The sequence below is a fragment of the Vulpes lagopus genome, chromosome 2, assembly GCF_018345385.1.
Source record: "Vulpes lagopus strain Blue_001 chromosome 2, ASM1834538v1, whole genome shotgun sequence".
In the NCBI taxonomy this organism is placed as follows: domain Eukaryota; kingdom Metazoa; phylum Chordata; class Mammalia; order Carnivora; family Canidae; genus Vulpes; species Vulpes lagopus.
Window position 1 is genome coordinate 121,561,276 of NC_054825.1, and position 19,350 is coordinate 121,580,625.

The following is a 19,350-nucleotide window of genomic DNA, read 5'->3' on the forward strand; positions in this document are numbered from 1 at the left end:
TTATGCCTTTGATGCATCACTATGCCAAGGCCCAGGAGCCATGGAACATATTACCTTACTGAGAAAGGCCTGCTTAATACTGCTCTGGCACTTGCCAAAATGGTCTTCACACTGAGAGTCCCTGAGTGTGCCTTACAGAGTAATAAATTACATTACCAACAGCCGTTATGACCTCAGTGAGAGACACATGCAGCCAAGAACAGCTACATGTTACTGTCAGTTAATTAGTGTTGGTATTCATTAAAAGTGGGAGTGAGAGCCCGGAAACAATCCATTACTCATTGTGAATGGAGTCATGGGACAGCATAAAAGCTATCCAAGGAACCAGTGAAAGCCAGGACCAGGAAGCAGAATAGAGATCGACGAGTTGGTTACTTGGTTATAGTTCTTTACTCCGTGCACGCACGCACACACACTCATATGCTGAGCCCTCACTTGCACATTTGTACACACATTTTCCCTAGCTCCTATAATTCACACTATGGTTTGAATTGTGTGCTCCCCAAAAGACATAATCAAGTCTTAACTCCCGATACCTATGAATGTGAATGTATTGGAAATAGGCTCTTTGTGAATGGACTAAGTTAAGGATGAGGTCCTACTCAATTTGAGTGGACCCTCATCCATTTTATTGGGGTCTTTATAAGAAGAGAAAAAAGAGACTCAAGGACAAGAATGTTATGTGAAGACATGGAGATGCAGAGACGCAGAGGGAAGATGGCCAGGTGCTGATTAGGGCAGAGATGACAGTTGTCTTGCCACATACCTGGGGCTCCAAGAGGCAAAGAAGAATCCTTGGGTGGGGATGAGGCCGTGGTTGGAGGGAGCATGCTCCTGCCAACACCTTGATTTCAGGCTTCTGGCCTCCGTAAGTGTGAGACAATACATTTCTGCTGTTTTAAGCCATGAGTTTGTCCTATTTTGCTATGACAACCCCAGGAAACTAGTATCATTCACTTCTATAAAATGAACACCCTCATAGGGACGGCACTTCATGTGTGTAACTCCTGACACACTTCCACACTAGTATTTATGTCTCACTTAAAACTATTGAAGCTTAAATGCAGTCAGCGTATGCACTCCTAACCCAGTCAGCTCTTCTCAGGCTGTCTGGTTTTGCATAAAATGAAAAGTGAGTCAGAATCGCAAGGTGGGCAACGACTAAACTTCATGAACTACTTTGGAAGTAAGGAAAATGTGCCCTTTTCCTTATGATTCCTCAACCAGAAAACAGTTGTAATAGAATTAGAGTAAAAATATTTGTTTAGAATATATCTGTCTCATTACTAACCGAGTTTTGGAACCCCAATAAACTTGCCCATAAAGGAGGTAGCCCATCTGGGGGAATTTCTAAGATGGCAGATTTTAGCCAATTTGAAATTCTGGTGGGGTCAAAATGAGAGTCCTACCAGCAAAATTAAAATCTATGATTTTCCTGTCATTCACTGTTTCTTTGCTATGTCTTAAATAAAAAGTGTTCCAAGCAAACATTTATTAATTATTTTTTAAAAGATTTTATCTATTCATGAGAGACACAGAGAGAGAGACAGAGACACAGGCAGAGGGAGAAGCAGGCTCCATGCAAGGAGCCCAATGTGGGACTTGATCCCGGGACCCCGGGGTCACACCCTGAGCCAAAGGCAGACGTTCAACCACTGAGCCACCTGGGGGTCCCTCTAGTGAACATTTATTTTGCTTCTTTATGATAACCCATAGTTTGCCTTCATATATACAACTGATTCCAGGCTGTAGGAGCTTGCATGTGTGTGTTAGACTCTATGCTAAGTACAAATAATGCAAAGTCGCCTTCGTCATCAGAAACTTCATTGGCTGTAGCCGGTGCTCCCCAGCGTATACTCCTGACCGTCATACTGTTCCTTTGAGCTCCCTGCTCCCGAGTCCCACTGCTTGCTTCTACATCTCCACTTGGCTACCTTAAGGGAGTTCAGACTTACAGGAAACTAACCTTTTGATATTTCTTGTCACTCTCATTTTCTCTCATGTTCCCTTTGGTGCCACCACCCATCCAAGTATGCATGCAGGTCAAAAACCTGTACTTCAGGCTTACTATCTCCAGCTCTCCCGACCTACCATCACTCTGGCTTTGTCTAAATAAACACCAGTATTTATTTTACCTCCTAAACATCTCTGGAGTCTGTCCCAATCTCGCCATGTCCTCCACCACCGGTTTAGCCCCCGTATCATGAGCTCCCCTCTAGCTTACTGCAGGAGCCTCCTACTGGCAGGAAGGATAGTAGGCAGGTCACTTCCACCCAACCTCTTTACACTGCAGCCAAAAGGATCTTTTCAAAAAGCAACTCATAAGATGCCATCTGCCTGCTTAAAGGTACCGTGGTTTCACAGAGCCCTCAAGTAAATGCCTAACTTGGTCTAGAAGTCTCTAAATCTCAATTTACACTCCTCATTCCTTGTACTGAGAACACACGCTCCCTTCTTATGGTGGGACAACTGTGCCACGTGGTTCCCATGTCGGAGTTCTCCACCGACTGTTTCTTTTGTCTGGGATGTTTTTCTCTCCTCTTCCCTTCCTTGAAAGCTTCCAGCTGACCACCACTCATCATTCAGATTCTGCCCAAACAGCACTTCCTCAGGAAGGTCTTTCCTTATGTCCCAGCACAGATCAGGACCCCCGAGGGTATACTTATTGATCCTCTCTTTCATTAACAGCTCTCAATGCACACCAGACACTCTTCTAGACACTTACGCTCACCACTGGCATGAAGATAAGGCCTCTGCTTATATAAGCTTATGATTTAGTTGGAGGAAAAGACAATATACAAGTAAATGAACAAGAAGCCACCAGATAATGTTAAGGTCAATGATAGAAATAAAACAGAGCGAGGCATTGTGCTTCTCTGAGAAGGTGACATCTAAGCTTAGACTCGAGGGTCAAGAAGAAGCCAAGGGTATGAAATTTCATTGGAAGAACATTCCCGGCAGAGGTTCTAGTAGCAGAGGGAAGGCTCTGGAGAAAAGAAAGATGACTAGGGTGTGGGAATGAAGAGGATTAGTTTATATAGAAGAGATGATCTGAGACAGGATTATGAAGCTCAAATTACAGTGTTTGGATTGACTTTCTAATGCACTGAGAAGGGAGTTATGGGCTTTAAACAAGGAAATTATTTCCCCCCTTTTACATTTCCAGAAAAGCACTGTGGCTGCTGCATGCAGAAGGATTTTGGGGGTGTAGACATCTAAGTAGGGCCATCGATGGGGGCCCACTGCAAGGGTGCAAGTGAAAGACGGCAGCTGCTCGGACTGGAAGAGAGTAGCTCCAGGGCTGGAGGAAGATAAACAAAGGATGTTCACCATAGATAGACGTCAGAGGAATTGCTGGAGGATTGGACGTGGGAGATAAAGGGAAGAGAAAACTCAGGGACTATTTCCTGATGGAACAGCTCGATGAATGACGGTAACAAACCGTGAGCTAGGGATTCCAACAAGGAACACGTTTGGAGATGGAGAAAACAAGAGTTCTGTTTTAGGCATGTCAAACTTGAAATGTCTATTAGATGGCCAAGTGATCTGTCACGTGAGCTGTGGTTTTGAAGAGTCTGGAATTTAGGTGACCAGTGATACCTGGAGTCACAAATTGGGAGACCATCAGCATATGCCCACTGTTAAAGCCACAGGTCTAGATAAAATATGAAGGACTCACAATGAGCTTGGGACATAATATTACTTGAAGGTGGAGCCAAGGATGAAGGACCAGTACCAGATGCTCAAAGGAGCTGCCTGCCCGTGAAAGAGGACAAAGCAAACGATGTGGGGTCAAGACAGCCCAGAGTGAAAATGATCCCATTGACTTAATCCTGCTTTGGACGTTCTATCATTGTTGCACGTTCAGCAAAGAGATCTAACCAACCCCTCTGTAATATATTTGGCAAAAATGTGAATCCTACTTCGACTATCAAACGTATGTTAACTTTTGCTGCCGATAAGAGATGATCACTGCCTTTGAGTTAACGGATCTCATTCTCATTAGTTAATGGACATACTAGTAGATTTTCCTCTGGCTCCCAATCCATAGTCTTGGTTGATTCCTTCCTCCCTTCTTTTATATTTCAAACACTGATTAGGTAAAAGGTTAACTTCAAACATCTGAGGATCGTGGTCAACTATATTCCCAAGAATGCGTTGGACGAATCTGATGTTTGAAAGTAGGAAGCAGCATACCCAGGATGTGGTTGGTAGTTTCATAGCTTTCCATTGAATATGAGTGTAGCTGGATATAGTTTAAAAGGCTCAGGAATCATCAAGAGATGAAATTGGGAGAGCAGGGAGCAAGGGGGGCTAGTTAAAATATAACATAAATAATTTGCGTTATCAGGCATTTTCAACCTTGGGGTGTGTGTTTGCATAAACCATTGTGTGTGCGCTTAAGGGTCAAGCCCCAGCATGCTCATTTGGGGTAGCAGAAGCTTGCATCAAAACATTCATCAAAACACAGGCTGCATTCCATTTCCACAGCCCAATATCAGGATTGCCCAGAATTACATCTTTATGCCATTAGACATCTAATGCAAAGCCATCTAGGCTTTCAGCTTTCCCTGGGGACCCCTTGGGAGGAATTTCTGCCCAGAGCCGGCAACTCAGACTGATGCTTGTCAGGAATGAACCCTGGTACAAGCTTCAGGGAGGGCTTCCGTTGTCAAAACAATAATAGCTGTAATTTTCTCTCCCTCTATTTACAGGAAACAAACTCTTCCTTCCTGTCCTCTGCCTGTAGCAGAAAATAGACAAGCCAAGCAGATGTCCAGGGATGGCGGAGGAGTACTTCGGGCTGTAGCTGCCTTGGACAGAAAACAAACCCTCAGGAGAGCCTTGCGGGTGGGAGGTTGGGGTGGGGAGAGGGAAGGTGGTGCAGTGTTGTGTCCCGATTCCAAATGCAGGCAGCCCTTCTTGCCTTCTTTCTCCCCCTCCGATGCCCTTTGTGTCTTTCCAGCTCTTTCCTAACCACCATGAGCATGTGAACTAAATATGGCCAGGGAAGTCTCCAGCAGTCACGGTATTTTTAAACCCTTGTGCCTCCTGTGTGCAGACTCATGTGACGTAGATGAACCAGATCCAGAGAGTTTCTCATGGGAATCCAGGATGCTTTGCCATAACCGCTGGCTTGGGTTGTGCATGCCTTTGGCCTTGGTTAATGCGGCCCTTGGGGTTTCATTTCACATCTTTGAGACTTGGGAAGCAGCAGACCCTGTGAGTGCGGCAGGAATGTGCTGGGGAGGCTATCTTCATGGTTCCCCACAAGGATGGCCACCTTGGGTCTGTGAAAACTTGCTGGCTGGGTAACTGGAGTCCAGCCTGGGAAGGGGGTATTAATACCTGGGGCATCTTAATGCAGACATGGGCCCTAGTGACAGGGAGGGGTTCTCACAACATTTGAACATCCCTTCATGTTCAAACCCTCACTGTTGTGGTTGTCTTGTCTTGTTTTGTTGTCCTCACACATTATCCAGCTTTAGTTGTGATGTTCTATACATGCCCCATCCCTTCCCTTCCAGCATTACTGTTTATTTCTAGTTCTGATGCTCCTGTTCAGATCCTTTTCTCCACTGAAAACGTGTTTCACAATGTCCTGGAATAGAAAATATTTTTTTTCTTTAAAGAAATATCTTTATTTTCAAGCAATCTCTTCATCAGCATTAAAGTATATTTGAGGATAAAACGACAGGGAAACCACTCACAAATGTACTGAGTGAGAAGGATGACCTTTAAGACAACGATATAATAATGAAATTGTCACCATGCGTATGGTTTCGTGCCAGAGTACGAAGTGCAGTTAGTCCTCAAAGTCACACGTTGCGCAACTCTACCTGTCACTATTCACACTAAAGATTGAATTTGATGTGAGAATTTCCTGATGAGTGTCAGTCAAGCATCTTGAAGGAAGGGGCCTTTTTTCTATTTTGTGCAAAAGAACCATATGGACTTGCAGTATCCACTTTTCCTTTTTTCCCTAGTGCTCTTTACCTGCTATAATCACTGCTGTTTACTGAGTGCCGACCTTGTATCTAATATAATCAGTGTTGTGCTTGTAATCCCAACTCTGGAAAAGAAGAAGCTCTGGATTGCAGAGTTTGCCAATTTCCATGGTGTAAATATACCCCCTTTGGCCAAGTTCAAGATACCAAAGTTCTTGAGAGTAAATGCGGAATGAAAAGGAGATGGCCACAGTTGGTTTCCTGAGCCAGAGGGAGTCAGCTCCAGCATAGTGCTGTCAGTTCGAAGAATCAACTGCCTCAAGGGTTAATAAGCATTAGTTACTCTAGAAAGTGATACTATTCTTATTCTTTCTCATCCAGATAAGGAAACTGAGGCATTGGCAAGTCATGTCACTCTGCCCAAGATGACAGGCCAGTAAGCTATGGAGCCAGGTTTAAAGCCCCGACAGCTGTACACTAGTGTCCACGCACCTCAGCCCCACATCATACTGCAAGTGGTAGTGCAAACGCTCCACAAATTATTTCTGGTTGAGGAAATGTTGATTTCAAGAAGCGTCTATGGCTTTAAGTATGGTATTTGTCAGGGTTCCACCAGAGGAAGAACCAACAATATGTTATATATTACAGATCATGTGTATACATATATTAAGAGATTTATTGCAAGGAATTGGCTTATGCGGTTGTGGGGGCTGGCCGGGCAAGTCAGAGCTGTGGAGGGCAAGGCAATAGGAAGGGCAGGCCCAAATTTTGGAGCAGGAGCTGACACCACAGTCTGCAGGTAGAATTTCTTCTTTAGGGAAGCATCGATCCTCTTCTTAGGGCCCTTCAACTGGTTGGATCAGCCTCACTCACATTATCTGGGATAATCCTCATTACACAAAGCAAACGGATTGTAGACTTTAATCACAACTAACAAAAATACCCTCACAGAAACATCTATGTTCATGTTTGATTGAATAACTGGGGATGCTAGCCTAGCTAAATTGTCACATAAAATTTTATGAATTGAATTATGTTCCGCAAAAAGTAATGTTGAGGTCTTAGCCTCTGGGTGAATGTGACTTTATTTGGAAAGAGGGTTTTTGCAGATGTAAGCAAGTTAAGAGGTCATATTGGAGCAGAGTGGGCCCTGAATTGAATATAACTGGTGTCCTTGTAATAAGAGGATAAAAGTTTGGACACAGAAATATAGGGAGAAGGCCATGTGACAACGGAAGCCAACACTGGAGTGATGGGCCAACAAGACAAAGAATGCCAAGAGTTCGTGGAAAACACCAGAAGACAAGAAGAGGCAAGGAAGGATCCTTCTTTAGAGTCTTCAGAGGGAGCATGGACCTGCTAACACCTTGTTTATAGACTTCCGACCCCGAGATCTATGAAACAGTAAGTTTCTGTTGTTTGAAGCCACCTAGTTTGTGGTGCTTCTTTTTTCATGATAGCCCTAGGAAATTAACCCAGTAGGGACCTTAAAGATAACACTAGATGATAATAAATCCAAATAATGTCTACTTTACCAACATCCAAAACTTCAATTTTTTTTAAAAGTATGCTTAGCAGGATGTGGCATTCTCAGCAGTAACATCTTTGTGGGTCATTTCAAGTTTGATGTGTATCTGTAAACTAATTTGAACATTTTTTTAAAACAATATTGCATTAGTTTCAGCTATACAGCATAAAGATTCAACATTTTTATATATTATAAAGCGATCACCATGATAAGTCTACTGAATAGCTTTTATTTAATTAAATACATGATGGAATTTATACACATTTCTATCAAAACAATCACTTGAGGAAATATTTCACTTAAGCCAATAGGACTGATACTGTAAAAGCATCTTCAGCAGTGCACTGAAATAAATATTTATGGATAAATGAGGATTAAGTTCATTCAGTGCTTTCAAGGCCTGTTATTCATTCTTTGGACTTCTATTAGTGTCAACAATTCCTTTTAAGGCTAAATATGATTTGAGGGAATGGTCCGGATTGGGTCAAATTGATGTGATGGGGAACTACAATGGATTCAATTAATTTTTGCCTGTGACCTATAAACTGTTTCTGAGAGCCTTTCCCGAACAGAAGAAACAAGACCATTTTCAGTCATCATAGTAACATTAGAATAAATGTATAGAAACATCTCACAAGGCGATAGCTTTGAAGGGCAACAATCCTCGGCATAGCAAAGTTTGGGGGGTTTTTTGTGGGTTTTTTTGGTTTTGGTTTGGGGTTCATCCTGCAATGTTATAATCACATCTGTAATATCATGGCAGCAGGTTAAGTGAATTATCAGACTATTTGATGAAATCCAGTTAAAGACATTTCACCTGGAGAGTTCTATATGGTTGTACAAGATGGAATTAGACTCGTTCCAAAATCCAAGGCTCATTCGCCCCCAGAGATTAATCGTAACATTGGAATTCTGTGCACATGGGTTGCGATGGAGTTTCCATTCTGCATATTTGATGCCTTCCAAGTTTCAATCAAGTTTCTTGAGCACTTGCTGTCTATCAACAGATACTGTTCTTTTCATTTCCGTTTGTTACATAGGAGGGAATAAATACACCTAGGTGAAGTAACTTCCTGAGCCACGACTAGGCAGTGGCAGATCTAGGATCCGATCCTAGGCGGTCTGACTACAGAGCAGTTCCTTTCAACCTTCTTGGTAGGGGAAGAGCATGGAAATCACATCCAACAACATTTAGTGCACTTCATGTGTTTCTTTAAAAGTAGTCTTTAGTCTTTAGCATCAGACCAATAACAGTGATGGAGACTTTATTTGGTGAGTGTATGGGTTGATTGTCTAAAAGCAAAGTGAAAGATAAAAATGATTTTATCCAATTAAACTACTAAAAACTGTAAAATAAAACTAAAAACCTCACATACCCTTTAATGTTCCATCTTTACTGGGTGCCTGCTATGTGCTGTCCCCAACTACGCTATCACATCGGATCAAGGCCAAAGCAACAACGAATGGCTAGGCCAGGTTCTGAGGAGATGCCTCCTACTGAGTTTCATAGATGGGATGATTTCAGGAGCTCTGTAGATTCCAGCGGAAGGCCTTGCAGGCTTACAGGGTATGGATAGAGACCTGGGTCCCCTTTCTTCAGCTAAGACTCCTTGGCCTCACGACTCGTTCCCTGTGAGATGCGTTGACAATACATGATGTTACAGACATGACTGATAACCATTTCTGTTTGTATGTCTCTTTGATTCAGAAGACCAGATCAAACATTTTATTTTAGAAATAAGAGAGGAAAGAAAGCCCTGACAAGCTCTATAAGTGGGCATTTTAAGGACATTAAACATTCAGCCGACTTTCTCCATATTTGATGCCTTACTATCTTATTTGCTTCAGAAACATGCCACAGCACAGGGGTGATACCAGAAACACTTGGACATATTTCAAATTGAATTATCTTCATTCCTTTTTATTTGAATACAGCATGAGAAAATTGAGCTCCGAAATGCTCCTCCTGGGTATGCCTTGACAAAGAGCATTCTTGTTTCCCTGCAGCCAAGAGGACTGTGAGAAAGGGCAAGAAGCGCCTGCTCTATTTTCAGGAGGAGCGCTTCACTGCAAGAGTGGGTTTTCTCATGGCTGTCACTTGACAAGGGAATTCCATGGGTCAAGCCTATAGTTAAATCAATTGCATGCCTATATGGGAAAGGCTGTGCTTATCAAGCTTTCCAGTGTAAATAACATGAGTCTGGACTCTTTCACATGCATTCAGGTATTCCAATTATTTCAAAATATGTCTTAAGATTATGGCCACCAAATATTTTGAACTCTGCTAAGGATAAAATCAATTGCACACTTTTCTAAGACACTGAAGAATTAGTTACACCCAGACTGCATCTCTACCTGTTATGGTTCATACCTCTTAGATCTGAGATGCGTCTTTCAAACATTCCTTTTAGCTGTTATGCTTAGAACTAATACACCCCCTGGGCCCTAGTGGCTTGCTGCTATGGTGTTGAAATGTTCTGTTTTGTGACTGAATTTTCACTTGGTCTTAGGATTATCAACTTGGAAAAGAAACAATTCAAAATTGATTTAGGAGAAGGTAACTGCTTGGACTGAATTAACTGGCTTGTTCAATCCAATCACTCTTTTGAATATTCTAGTAGTAGATCTAATCCAGTCATCTACCTCCTCAAAAACAGGCTACCGAATAAAAATCACATGTCTCAGTCTGCTAAGATCCCACTTTTTCCTTTTTTTTCTATTGCTCCAGAGAAACCCATTAAGCCATAGACATAGCACATTTTAGTCATCATCTGGCCTCTATGCTTTAGGCAAAGGTAGACTGCTGTATCTCACATCCCCTGTAGAAAAACAAAGGCTCTGGTGTGCCAACATATGTAAAGTATTTTTATTTTAGAATATATGTTAAGTTAAGATTAAGTGCAGCTGCTAATAACAGAGCCTCCGAGAGTGGACTAGTTTAAGAATCTGTTGTCTTGCATTTTGAAAGTCCAGAGGTATTTGGTGCAAGGTGGTGTGGATCCTATAAAGATGTCAGGGACCCAGGCTCCTTCTCTCCTGCTGCTCTTCTGTCTGTTCTCAAGGTCATGAGTGGGCTGAGGGAGCTGGGGCTGGAGCCATTCACCTCAAGTTAGAAGAAACAACAAGAAGAGAAGGGGTGCCCCTCCTTTCTAAAGAGCCTTGAGTAGGTGCTGCACAGCACTCCCACCTCCATCTCATTACCCTGGATATGGTCACAAGGCCACACACTAGGTGGGCTAGGAAACACAATTTCTCAAATGAACACATTCAAGTTTCTGTTGTAAGTAAAAAGGAAAGATGGGTATTAGAGGTGATGAGCAAGTGCCAGACAATCAGTATTCAAACAAAAGTTATGAGAGAACATTTTGGCATCCACTCAAGATTCAATAAATCAATCTTCATTGATTAAATCAAGACACTGACCTATGCACTGAGGATTCAAAGACAAAATAACATACTTCCTGTTCTTAGGGAAACTATATGGTCTAATGAAGAGGATATTCACGTTCACTTCCATAGATGCTCATGAAATAGAGATATGTGAAGATTTCTATGAGAACAACTAAGATAAGCTTCCTACTCAGGCAAAAGTGAGGGAAATGAAGAAGTCTTTATGAAAGCCATGAAAGAAAACTTTTGGAAAGGGAGAAGTACTCTTCGGTGACAATATGTTGCTCAGAGGTCAAAGAAAGCAAAGACAGAAAAGATGTCAATCAGCCTTATTAACAAAGGAGGTCTTCAGTGAGCTTGGGGAGCATTGTTTCAGAGGAGTGGAGAGAAGACCGTCTAGTAGGGTAGGGTTAATAATGAAAGAGAGAAATATGTAGAAAACTCTTGAAGAAACCTAGCTAAAAAGAAGGAAAGAGAGGGAACATGGTAGTTAAAGAGGTCTAGGGCAGGGAGAGGTTTTTAAGGCTAGAGAAAATAGGAGAGTATTTCAATACTACCAAGAAAGTGCAAATGGGCGGAGGATGGGGGAGAAGGGAGCTTAGTTTCTGAAATGGTAGAAATAAAACTAAAATCTAATGCCAAGGCATGGCCATAAAACTGAGGAACATGTCTGGAGATGATTTCATATTTTCTGTGAAGTAGAATTTACAGTTCCAAGATACAGGAAGAGAGTCATGGAGAAGAGTGATACCTTTTAAAATAGCTATTACTGGCAACGCGACCAGCAGGAATGGATGAAGGAAAAGAAGGAGGAAGAGTGAGAAGTACAGAAGGTCATACTGTGAAAATCCCCTCCCGACCCTGTCCCCAGCCATCTAGAGCCTTACCACAAGAGGCAATTACTGTCATTAGTTTCTTGTGTATGTTTTCAGAGTATCTACACCAACACAAGCAAATACCTGTACTTATCCCTTCTTTTTTACACAATGGTGCATACTATACACAATATTTACCCTGCCTTCAATGACTTACATATACACAGGAGTCCTACTACTCCCCAAATCTCTGAGGTACAATCATTAACTTCTCTTCATTCTCTTCCAACCAAGGTGATCGCATTTAAAAGATGTTGTCGTGCTCCAGATCCATAGCTGATAAGCACCCAAAGCAGAAAAATGGATTCCAGAATCCATACTGGTCTTGTATTAAATTTGCAACTGTTGGGGCACTGGGTGGCTCAATTAGTTAACCATCTGCCTTCAATTTAGGGCATGATCCTGGAGCCCAGGAATCGGGCCCCGTTTCAGATGCCCTGCTCAGCAGGGAATCTGCTTCTCTCTCTCTCTCTCTCTCTCTCTCTCTCCCCCCGCTCCTCTCCTTGCTCCTTCTCTCTCTTTTTCTCACTTTCTCTCTCCCTCAAATAAATAAATGAAATCTTTAAAAAAATTTTGTGACTTTTCTCCCAATCAGAAAATAAGTCCAAGAGAGAAATGCACTCAGAAGTTATGAGTGATGTGAATGCTCCAACTATGCTAGATGCACCAGTGAATGTCCTAGTGCTGTGTCCCATTTCTATTTTGAAATTGTGTCAAAGACCTATTGATAGGTAGCACAATTAGAAGATTCCAGCTATGTATGGCTTTCAAAAGCCACTTAACTCTGTTCTTTAGGAAGATAGCTTTCTTATGCTTCTTTCAGAAAGAAAAAAAGCTTTCTGAATTTTCTTTGCTCATTTTAGGTTACTCTCCCCCTCTGATTTACATGTCAACCTTACTGAATTACTTATCTGAATAGGCCAATGACCTTCTTCAATCGGCTACAAACTGGGTCTTTACACTTGAAACTGCCCCTAACACTGTCTCACTTAAATAACTTCTTTATCTTTCAAAACCCAGATCTAAAACTCAGATCTTAAAAAATAAAATAAAATAAAACTCAGATCAGTTCATTGGTTTATTCAACCAGTTCATATCAAGTGCCTGTTATGACCCAGAATGTGTCAGCCTAGATGATAAAATGGAACAAAAGATGGGTAATGGATCTGCCTATAGGAATTTGCAGTTTAATATAGAAAAATAGAAAATAAGTGAGTAAATATATTAAGTGGAGATTGTTTTGGTTGATTTGGTAGTGGAGTGAGAGTGGAGAGAAGTCAAGAGTTCTACTTTTGGGGGCATCTGGCTGGCTCAGTCAGTATAGTATTCAACTCAATCTTGGGGTCATGAGTGTGAACCCTATGTTGGGTAGAGAGGTTACTTAAAGCAAAAAGAGTTCCATTTTGGCTATACGAAGTTTGAGTTGCCCAATGGATAACAAATGAGTGATGTCAGATAAGACCATTTGAGATTAGAGGAAGAGCAGAGGACTATGGTGAATAAATGTGAAGTTGTTAAGTAGATGACATTACAAGTTGAAAAATGGATGAGATCACCTAAAGAGGGAAAGAAAACACCAAAGGTAATGATCAGAGGAACTCTAAATGTAGAGTTTAGATGCAAGAAAAACATCAAGAGTGGAGATCAAGAAGGAAGGGCCAGGGGGATGGAAGGAAAAATCGTGTAGTAGAATGGCCCTAAATCCTACAGAAGTGTTTCAAGAAGAGGGCAGTGGTCACCTGTGTCAAATGCTGTTGAAAAGCTGTGTTATATGAGGCCAAAATAGCATCCAACGATTTGGCACAGCAGAGGTCACCAGTGACTTTTGCCAGAGTGGATTGCTTAGGACCAAGGCAGATAGAAGAAAGTAGAAAAGTAAGTAGATGAGGAAAAGAGTCTCCGTGGACTGAACACTCTAGAACTTTTGTTCAGCAGAATAAAAGAGAAATGAGCAATTGCTGAAAGGTTTTGTAGAGCAAACAAGGGTGCATCTTCTGAAGACTGGAGTTGCCTGAGCACATCAACATGATGGGACTTACCCCACATTCCTTCCTCCCAAAAGGCGGATGTGACCTTCAGCGGCCAGGTGAGGCCCACATCCCATGTCCTCCCAAGGCGACTCAAGCAAATCTCCCCCCAGGATGAACTACATGACACTGCGATTGTTTTGAGTGTTACCAGAATTATGGGGCTTCTGACCGCCACTCACGAGTGGTTCTCCCCTGGGAGTGGCCATCAGTTGAGTTTCCACTTAGTACTGAGCTCACCATGTCGACAGAGGGTCAATGTTCATATTCTTAGACAAATCTCTGTTTTTGGTTCAAAACATAAGGATGCAACCAGCCATTTACCTAGAAATAGACTGACACCCTCTCCACTGACCGCCTTTCCTCTCAACACACTCAGTCTGATCATGTGTTATAAAAATGAAAAACATTTTCTTGGAAACTGTTCTTCAAAATAGAAAACACTGCTTTGGCTGAAAGGTGTCTTTTTTTTTTTTTTTTTTTTTTTGCACAGACACCATGTATTACATTCTCCTGGAGCCTTCACTTGTGCACAGGATGTGGGTCCAGAGAGCAAGTTCTTCCCTGGATAGACCTGAACGAGTGTGTGTGTATGTGTGTGTGTGTGTGTGTGTGTGTGTGTGTGTGTGTGTTTACCTCCAAGGACACCAGACTTTTCACAGGCTACTTTTTTTTTTTTTTTTTACTGATTTCTTTGCTCCAAGAGCGAGTTTACTGGTTTTCTTTGCTCCAAGAGCGAGTCCACATCCTGACCTTTCATATGCTTGGTGTGTTCTTTTTTCTCTTTCTCCCAACAAAACAGGAGTGGCATCTTGGCAGGGCCCTGTGAGATTCGATCTGCCAGGAAGAGAAGCACCCATACAACCCTCGGTTTGTTTCTTGGACAACACGTCATCAGTTCGTAGGTCAAGTCTGGCCTCCTCCCAGCTGTGTATACTTGATGTCAGAGTATTCTAGAAGCCTGGCAGTGATCTCAGAAGGAAGGGCTGCCTGTCAGGTCTGAGGAAACGGAATCAGACAAATAAACTGCTCCCAGGCCCCTGGGTCATCCCACTGTGACCAGTCACTGCTCCAACAACTAACCCTTCTGTCCTCTCTTGCTACTGATTGGCCAGGTCAATGCCAGACCAGGTGAGAGAAGTGGCCACCGCGGGGGCTGCGTGCTGACAAGGAGAGTGTCACAGAGCTACAAGTGCCTCTCCATCGTCATGGCTTGAATTAAATGACTTCCTTCTCTGGGGCCAAAGGCAGGTCACGAGGGATAAAATTATCAACCCAGGAAAGAGACGATGTTTATAGCTTCTGCTACTTTTACAAAAATAGATGAAAGGAAAGATTGTTTTTTCCACCGTTTGTAGCCTGTGAACTTCCTTAGCACTGTGCGTAACTTGCTCCTTCTTCCAGAACTAGGAGAGTCTCGTGGGGCATTGTGTGGTGCAGTGGGTGGGTGTGTTGTGCATGATGCTTACGAGGCAAAGCTCTCCAGCCTAAGGAACTGCTTCCTTGTAGCATCCTCTGCTTCCTCTCTTTCTCCCTTCCTTTCTTCTCTCCTTTCCCCCTCCTTTCTCCCTCTCTCCCTTTCTTTCCACCTTTTTTCCCCATCCTTTCGGCCATACGATTTATAATTTACGTACCATAAATTCGCTTGTTTTAAATATAACTTGGCAGAATTGGGCAACCATCATCACAATCCAATTTTAGAACATTTGCATCACTCCCCAGACAGCTCCTCCTGTCCATCAGCAACCACTCCTCATTCCCAACTGCAGGCAACCACTGGACTACTTGCCGTCTGGCTGGCTTCACCTTTACTGAACATTTCACATAAATGGAACCAGACATACATTTTTGTCTGGGTGTATGTCTGGTTCCTTTCACCTAGCACAATGTTTTAAGTCTCATCCGTGTTGTGGCATGTGTGAAGACTGTTTCTTCGTACTGCGGAGAGTATTCCACTGTATAGACATACCACATTTTGTTTATTCATTCACTGCCTAATTGACATTTGAACTGATTCCACTTTTTGACTAAGAACGGATGGTGCCGCTGTGGACATGTGTGTACAAGCATTTACGTGGACACATGTTTTGGTTTCTCTGGAGTCAGTATCTAGGAATGGAATGGTTGGGTCATGTGGTATATTTACGGTTAACATTTTGGAAACCACCAAAATGTTTTTCCAAAGTGTCTGCAAAATTTTCGAGTCCACCAGCAATGGATGGGAGTTACAGTTACTCCACGTGCTCACCAAGGCTTTTGGGTCATGGCCATCCTGGTGGGTGGGAAGTGGCCGCTGCTACCGTTCTTACAAGAGTTGGGTTTAGGGGACTAGGTTTTTCTGGTTGTCAAGGTGTTGTGTGGTTCTGCTAGCCTGCCAGGGCATGTTCTGAGATAAAGAGACCAAACTCTACGAGGAGGAAGTGAGGATGAAAAATGAAGCCATGGCTACCACTCTGATAGACAAGTACTGGAAAAGGGATTATTCCTTTGGCTGATCAGTAGTAATGAACGAGTCATTACACACCTTGATGCTCCTAGAGATGTGGTATAATCAATTCATCACACCTGCCTTCTTGCTTTTATACAACAAGCATTCCTTATCCCCCCACTCAAGCAACACATATTGTCCATGAATGCCCCTCAGGACATCTGGCCTTAGAGCTGGGATACAGGGCACGCCTGCCGTCAGGTTGGGCACTCCACCACTCTGGAAGGTGAAGCATGCGGCAAGGTTCCTCTGTACCAGTTTTTCAGGGTGTATGGTAACCATGCGGAGATGTTCTCATTCAAGGAGCCACTTCAGAGCCCCACCTGCTTTCCTTTCAAACAGGTGGGAGACAAGGCTCTGAAAAATTTTATCAAAAGCAAACTGGTTTTCTTTAAAAAGCTAGATGAAAAAAAAAGCCTGATAAGCTAGTCAAATGGAATGATTCTCATTTCCATTTTTCTACATACTTCTAATTTCCTGCAATGAACATTATGTGCATCTTGAGTCATCAATAAAGACTTTAGGGTGTTTTGATCCTTTTTGTGACTCCTGGGGAAGTTTTTAATCTTCTGTTCTCTTTTTAGAAGGTTTTTTTTTTTTTTAAATCCTCATAGTAGCTTTATCTAAAGGAGCCAAAAACTAGGAAAATCCCAAATGTCCTGTAATGGGTAAATGGCTGTATACAGACCACAGAATACTACTCAGCAATAAAAAGGAACAAAGTGCTGAAATATGCAACAACTTGGATGGATTTCAAGAGAATCATGCGAGTGAAAAAAATCCAGTGTATCATACTATGATTATATTGTTGCCAGGGGTTAGGGAAGAAGGTAGGGAAGGACTACCTGGGATTATAAAATGATAGCACAGGACAATTTTTTTACAAGCATTAATCGCAAAGCACCATTAATTTTCAGCCAGCTACATCTGCGTTGTTTATGCATTTAGGATATCCTGACGTTCTTTTAAAATTTTGTCTGTGGCTCCATGTAAATTGTTGAAAAACTCACTAGTTAAAAATGAGTATTTCTTAACATTAGTTCATATATTTTTGAGTGTTTGTCCTGGAATGATTAGACCACTTTGAAATCAACCTTTCCCAAGCTAAGTAGCTTTAGAAAATTATAGATTTATTTCTGGCTACTTTATGTTTACATTACTTGTTTGGCCATATTTTCAACTGTTTTTCAAACACATGTTATTTCTTATTCTTTTATTTTTTTATTCACGAAAGGAAAAATAAAACCCTCAACGGGAATGAAGACCTGACCATTGTTATTGTGGTTCTTGATGGATATCACTGAAAAAAAGAATACATATTGTAATTCTTTTCCTAATATTGGAAAGAAAGCAAAACCTAGAAAAGTATTACCTTAATATGCAATTAAGTGAATTATGGTCATTCATTCAGGAGAATGTCATTCCATCACTTTTTTTTATGAGAGCAAAGTTGTTATGTATAAGCACAGAAAGTTGTCTCTAGTACTTTATTTTTTTAAAGATTTCATTTTTAAAAATAATCTCTACACTCAACATGAGCCTCAAACCCACAACCCAGAGATCAAGAGTCTTATGCTCCAGCAACCGAAGCAGCCAGGTACATCTGTCTACAGTATTTTAAAAGTGTGAAAGCAGGCTGCACAGCAGTGTGTGTAATGTGATTCTATTTGCATGCAAATGATGTACACTTATATGTATTTGCTTATGCAGAAGAATTGTCTGGAAATAAACCCACCTGTCAACAACTGCAACTCTTGGGCATGGAATGAGGTATTTGATATAATAGTCTCCTGTTTGATTTTACTAAAATGGGAATGCTGTTTTATAATCCAAGCTTCAAATGAAATCCCATGTTTCAAAAGAATGGGGATAAGTGCTTAAATTTCGGGGTAGCTGTTGAGTTCAAGTATTCCTTCATATACTTTGGTTAGTGGTCATCAATGAAAGGGGACTCTGCTGGATTAAATGTAATTATGTCTTTTCTGAGGTTTATTATTGCTTATTGCCCAATGGAAATTAAATAATCAAGTGTCCATCCTAATGCTTTCCTTGGACTTGGCTACCTAACTTGTCTCATCTCTTCCTACATCCTAGGCCATGCCCTCTTCTCCAGCAATGCAAGCCTACTTGATCTGTTTTGTGACTCTGAGCATATTTCTCCATTTCTTTAGGTCAAAACTAGTCCCTCCCATCCTTCATTGCTCACCCTCCCCAGGGAACATCCACGCCGTAGGTGGCTCTGGGCCCATGGTCTTCACTGTGGCTCACTGCGCTGCCTTGGTTCTTTCTCCTTCACTCATCACTTTGACCATTCAGCCCACATGGCCTAAAGCCACCCTAAACTCAGCCTAAACTCAGAAAGAATACTTTTTAGGGCCATGTGGGTTTGCAACATCTTCTGGTTACAATATATTTTGGAGAATGAAATCTAGATTTTTGTCTTATATCAGATGTTTGGTAAGCAAATTAAGTCAAAAGAGCATTTCTAGGAGAATTTCATACTTAGGAAATAATGCTTAACAAATTCATATTGAAACATGTCTGGTTTTACTCTGCTTGTATTAAGCAAAGACTAAGTGCCGAAGAGAGTTTTATATGTCCCTAAATTGCTCTACTTTGGAACTAAAGTAGGTATTTTTACTTATTGACCAAATTAGAAACGCTTGTTACTTAGGCTTGGTTAGTTCATTTGGCTTCTACATAGCCCCACTAAGCCCAATATTCCAATATTAGCCCATCTCCTCAGTCCTTCCATGGCTACAGATGACACAAATGCATGCCCTTGGGCAGCAGTAGGTGTGGTAGGCTGCATGCCAGGGTTAGCATTGGAAGGAGCTTGGAAAACAGATGTAGCTGTTCCTTTGACACTTTAAAATGTCCTTTATTTTACTTTAAGTAGGTCATTCATAAATGAATAGTGTCAAAATACTATTGGACACTTCATGGACACTTAATGGGTATTTTCAAGGCTGCATCAATTAAGCAGTCAATCATTTTGCCTATCTTTGCCAGAATATGTCAGAGGAGATAAAAGTGAAAGATATTTGGACAAATTACTAGCAATGGGTTATAATTGCCCAAGACTGAGATAAAC

The 19,350-nt window shown here is 41.8% G+C and overlaps 1 long non-coding RNA gene across 5 annotated transcripts in view; it reads left to right on the forward strand.

The window, feature by feature from the left end:
* LOC121485156 overlaps nt 1–19,350 on the forward strand; it is a 151,625-nt gene that overhangs the window by 22,466 nt on the left and 109,809 nt on the right. For all 5 annotated transcript variants that reach the window (XR_005986220.1, XR_005986219.1, XR_005986218.1 and 2 more), the window contains exon 4: nt 4,716–7,352. This is a non-coding gene — a long non-coding RNA (uncharacterized LOC121485156). The remainder of the gene's footprint in view (nt 1–4,715; nt 7,353–19,350) is intronic.